The sequence below is a fragment of the Bactrocera latifrons genome, unplaced genomic scaffold (assembly GCF_001853355.1).
Source record: "Bactrocera latifrons isolate USDA-ARS-PBARC rearing strain unplaced genomic scaffold, ASM185335v1 scaffold_171, whole genome shotgun sequence".
In the NCBI taxonomy this organism is placed as follows: Eukaryota; Metazoa; Arthropoda; class Insecta; order Diptera; family Tephritidae; genus Bactrocera; species Bactrocera latifrons.
Window position 1 is genome coordinate 533437 of NW_017535197.1, and position 6145 is coordinate 539581.

Genomic DNA, 6145 nt, shown 5'->3' on the forward strand with positions numbered 1-6145 from the left:
TATTTTTTAAATTTTTTTATTTTTTAGTTTTACTTATCTTTAAATACTTTTGAAATATTTTCCCCACTCAAAATAATTTTGTAATGAAAAACATTATTACGTTTTCTAAACTTCAAAACATCTCCACCTAGTAATCCCTCCGAAATATTCTTCGAGTCAGTTTTGTTTTCACTAGAAATTGGTGCAACCAGCGCTATGTCTGGTTGTGTACGAGCGCTATGTCTGTTCAGCGCTTGCTTTGCTTAAAAGCTCGCCGATATTATTTTCCGGGCGCACTCGCAACACTCGTATGTACATATGTATTTATTATATCCAATGTCGGCTTTGATGCACTCAAACGCACACACACCAATGCACACGTGTTTCTCTTTATTTACAAGTTCCTGTTGCTGTGCCCCGCTCTACGCGCAGTGAAGGTCATTGTCGTTGTTATTGTTGTGTAATAACGTAATGTGTCTGTTACAACAACAACAATAGCAATAAGTTGCCGCCAGAATCACAATTGCAGTAAGACATGCCAACAAAAACAAAAAAGAAACATACAAACAAAACGCACTGCGGCAACAACCACAACGAAATACAACAATAATCAACTGCGAACGTGTATTTGCAAACAGCTGACATAGTCTGAATATTTTAAGCAAAGTACATAATACGAAGCGTTTTGGCGTGCAAAATGCAACATGCAAAAACAACAACATGTGCGCCTGCACAATTGCCCATATGTATGTATATATTAGTATGTATGTGTACGTATGTACATTAAGGTGTTCCATATTTATTGCTGTTGCATTCAGGCCAAGAAGGGGCTTGAGTGTGTCATTCTGGCGGAATGGTTCGATTTCCGATGTTGACGTGGAGAGAGAGAAATATCTAGGGAGCAAGAGGCTTCTGGATGATGGGGTCCGGTGCAGGTGGCCAGACTGTTGGAACAATATATCCGGGACGTTCAATTTGTTGAGGGGAACCCACACTTTAGATTTTGTCTGAGTCTTGATTTTCTGCTTACGGGGCATTCTACAAAAAAGATTTTTTTAATTGGTTTCACAAAAACGTTCCCTTAAAAGTTATACGTAGTTAAAGTTATGCATTAAATGCACTAAACACTAATACAAGTGCCTCATACATTTTTCGTTACTCATACGACATGGTGTCTGAAAAAAAAAATTGCTTAGGAAAAAACAGACACCCTAATGTACAAATATAAAAACCACAGATTTGCTTACTAGCCCATTGCCGTTATTTATGTTTGGTTTACAGCTATCCGTACATACAAATGTTGAGATACTCGTAGACAAATGGGATAATACGAGGACCTAGCGGAGTGGCGGCTTAGTGCAGGCGAATTTAGGCGCTTCTACAAATCAAACAAGTTATGCATGTTTATTTAAGCTAAATGAAGGAACATCCACTTATATCCAGTTTACTCGCGCCATCTAAATAAGATTACATCACTTACACCTGCATTAAGATCTCGTTGAATTGGGAACTCAATTATTTATAGTGACTGAGAAAAAAGCGTCATGCAAGGTAGAAATTGAATATTACGAACCCCACTCATGTAATGAATGCTGTTCGAAAAGTATTTCGAATGAGAAAATAAACTTTGGAAAACTGTTTGTCTCAGTTAAAGAGAGTATTATTCTTCTCCAAATTTAGCACAATAACTTGGCATAGTAGACTTCTGATAACTTATTGGTCGCTTCCAGGTGGTCGGAGTAGTTGCGCTTACTATCTGGATTGAGCAAACGGTTTGTTTTTTTACTACCTAGTCTATAAGTTATCACTTTCAATTGGAGTCAATCATATAGAGTAAGGTCAGCCGGAGAAAAACTATCACTTAAGATCAATTCTCACACATTGTCCGATATTTTCGATCAAAAGTCAACTATGGGTACTGGGCACAATTTTTGAGTAACACATTCAATAATATATTTAGATATTCAGTAGTATACTTTATATTCCATATTTAAAGCATTAATATGTGTAAAATGCTATTTAAAAGTCCATAAACAACTTCCCATCAGTCCATTATAACCTTCCCCTAGGAAACACACCATATATGTATTCTAAAATTACATATTTTAAACATCAATTTACCCACCACTTACTTCGTGCGTGTAAACAACCTGTTGTTGTTTTCAAATGTAACATACAATTTCGCTTACTGCATTTGTTTTTAGTGTCTCCGATTTCATCATTTCCCATTATCACAATGAACGTCTCGCAGTGCACTGCCCTCTTAGTCATATCACCGACATCGCTATATATATCATCGCTTATACATAAGTATACGAATATACCGAGGAGACCACCAGTAGATTATTATCCCGAATGCGTGTGTTTATCGCTACAAACGCTGTTCATCATATTTTCTTTGATTTTGCCATTGCTTACGCAATATTATCTACGTCAGCAGAAATTCACACCAAAATCATCACAAAATATATTCTGAAATTGCAGTTCCCTTCTTGTATATAAATAGTATATATATGTATTACAATTGTATGTATAGTATGCCTATCATATGGGTAGTAAAGAAGCAAACTAGTTAGGAAGGACACTAGTTTGTATGTTAGTCACAGAAGTAGGTAGTCTAAGTGTACAATTGTTTTGCAAAATTTGCTCAGAAAAGTAAGATTCTTCTGATTTTTTCAATGAAAATAATTTGATGTTAATCCTAAATAGTTTATGATTTTAATTTGGAATAGTATATGGTAAAATGAAGTAATTAGTATATCCTATATAGATTTCTGATGGAAATCTGACAATGGTCAGCTGGCTAACATCAGCAAGTAAAAAGGGGAGTTTCTTGTTCGAAAAACGGCAGTTGGCTGTCTAGTTAGGCTAGTGGTCCATTATAGGTGTAAAGTGGATTTTGCCTCGTTCATTTGACTGCAAGGTTATCTTCTCCATATAGTATGCACATAGTAAATATATATTTGCGTTGAGCTGGCAACAGGAGGCACATCCACATTCCACACAATTTTTACAGCAATGTCAATCGAGTAAACTTCCTCTATAAAAAATAGTAAAAAATAATTCCACATATTATATAAATAACTGTACGTAGCACAATAATGCGACACGAAAACGTGATAATTTTAATATTTAAATACTTAGCAAGATATGCTTGATTCAAGTTAAAAAACTTAAACCTTTTTCTAATCTAAAATTGAAATCTCTGAATAAATACATTTAAAATATATTCACGAATAAAAAATATAAAGATTTTCATTTCACAGCTGTTGCAATTTATATAAAAATGCGCATTTGCTGATTAGTTTGCTATTTACTATTAGATAATAATTATATGTGTTTGTCCGTCTGTCCGTATATATACGAACTAGTCCCTCAGTGTTTGAGATATCGTTTTGAAATTTTGCAAACGTCATTTTCTTTTCAAGAACCGGCCCATTTGTCGGATTTGCCGATATCGGACCACTATCATATATAGCTGCCATACAAACTGAACGATCAGAATCAAGCTCTTGTATGGAAAACTTTCACATTTCACAATGTATTTCCATAAAAGTTGGCACAGGTTATTTTCTAGAGCAACAATGTAATCTCCAAAGAAATTGTTCAGATTGGTTAACTATAGCATATAGCTGCCATACAAACCCAACGATCGGAATTAAGGGTTTGTATGGAAAACTTCGTATTTGACGTGGTATTTTCACGAAATTTGACGTGGATCGGATTACTATAACATTTGGCTTCCAAACAAACTTAACACATAGTTATTAAAAGAAATGCTCCTGTGAAGGGTATATTAGCTTCGGTGCAGCCGAAGTTAACGTTTTTTCTTGTTTTAGATACTAGTAAGCACACGTATTAGAAATACTATTACGTTAATACTACTATATGTACAAATTGTGTATTTAAGTTATGAATGTGGATAAGTCAACAAATGCACGTTTGATCTATGTGCAATATATAACCAATGCATAACAATTTTTTAACGAAAACTCACATTTTATTTCAATATGAGTGGTTTCTATAAAATCTTTTTTTTTTGTCGTTTGTAAGCTTATGAAAAGTGAGGTTACGTTATTTTGGATTTTAGGTGACGATATATTCTTTGGATTGTTTCTTCATTTTAAACTACTCATACCGACTTCATAATCATTATTATTATAACTATTATTATCCATGGGAAATACTCTCTTTGAAAAATCTGTGTTGAAATGGGTTTTTAGAGTGGGTGTACAATTTAGAGCTCCGATATTTCACAGTTTTATTCTAAGGATAAATTTATCCTTTAAATTTCTCTGTAATTCCAAATTAGCCATTTTCGTTTAGACAAACTTTTTGAATGCCGAATCGAACAAAAACTGGTATAAATACATTATAACGGTAGAACTAAGTAGCTTAGAAAGCTACATTACGCTTTTATAGAGGGATACTAAAAGCAAGTACAATTACTAACGACTGGCGCAAAAAATATACCAGCTGAAATTTTACCTACATTGAATGAAGTAGAAAATAATTCACATTTAGGTTTGGTTATATAGCTTGGTAATGAAGCCATAAGCGTTTAGAGTAGTGAGCATATAGATGAAATACTGATGGTTTAAGCAACAAAAGTACAAAACAAGAAATAACGTTAATTTCGGCTGCATCGAAGCTACATACAATAAAAGATTCGTGGATATGCCTTGTCATATAATAAAGTTTTTCACATGAGAACTTGATTAGAATCATTTAGTTTTATGACAGCTATATTCTATGGTGGTCTAAAATATCGGCTATTCGTACAAATGAGTAGCTTTTTGAAGAGAAAAGGACGTCGAGAAATTCCAGATCGATACCTCAAAAACTGAGTTACTAGTTTGCCCACAAGCTGATAATTTATAATAAATAACAGATTACATTGCGAGGTTCCAGTAAGAGACAGTTACGTATTTATCTAAGATCTATTGTGTCCCCTTCTAACTCACAACGACTGACTTAGCTCCAGCATATTGATAAATTCCAATATATTGCTATGTGCTATTGAGGCGATGTTTTACCTATTTGGAAATATGGATCCAAGGGCCTTTATACTGCGTTTGCAGACTGCGTTGCAGTCAATTAGCAGGTGTTTTGGAGTTTCGGCCTCTAAGTCGCAGAACCGTCAATTTGCACATGAAGCTCTAGGTCCATGTTATTTAAGTGCTTCTTGAGCTTACAGTGGCCGGTGTATAATGCGACAAGCTGCCTGAGTTTGTTACTTGGGAGGTTGATTACAGATTGTTTTAACCGCTCATTAGCAACTTGGCATCGCACATGCCCTGTAGTTAAAACAATTAATAGAGTTGCTTTGTTACATTTAACTAAAATTATTTTTAAATAATAATATATTGCCTACAATTCTTAATCTAATTTCTGTACTTCATTATTTTGAAAATTCAATATAGTTCGTTTTCTCGCATGCATTTTCATAATTGAAGCGTGTTTTCAAACTGAAATGTTGGAAACGCTGAAAAAATAATTGAAACAAGTACCTAACAACAAAATATTTCACTCGGCTTGCGAACAACAACATTTTTCATTAAGTATCTAAGAGTATATAGTATGCTCAGCGCTCTGTTTGAGTCAACTGATCTCGGCGCCTCAACTAAACGTAGACTCTTATTTGTATGAAATCGCTCTTGGAGCCGCTTCACTGCCCCACCAAAAGCAAAAAAGCTCCATCAACTCTGGAGCACGTGAAGATTTAGTGAACTAACCGGTACATATGTACATTGGTATTTATGTAAATAAATATACGTGCAATACATGGATTATAATGTTTATGCGGAAAGACTCAATGGCAGTGGGTCACGCTGAGGGACCGCACAGTGAAAGCACACACTGAGAATGTGTGTAGGGCGAGAGCATGTCAGAGAAATATTAAAACGAAGTTATAAATTTTGAGAAAAATGTCTTCAATGGCATTGTTGTTGATATTATATCTCCTATAGATAAAAGTGAGGAAGTTATGTTGATATACATATGTATGTATGTATGTATGTACCCCTCTCTTCAATTGTATTACGTGCCATTGGCACTTTGTATTTTTTATGACTTTTTTGGTCTACAAACAGAAGTGTTCACTGTGTCATACATTCGTGAATAATTTGCGAATTTGAAAATATAAAAATAATCAAAGTTATAAAAT

General features: G+C 34.4%; 1 protein-coding gene across 2 annotated transcripts in view; it reads left to right on the plus strand.

Moving 5' to 3' along the window:
• LOC108966945 (calcium-binding mitochondrial carrier protein Aralar1) overlaps window positions 1-6145 on the plus strand; it is a 31749-nt gene that overhangs the window by 13870 nt on the left and 11734 nt on the right. The gene's annotated exons all lie outside the window — the stretch shown is intronic.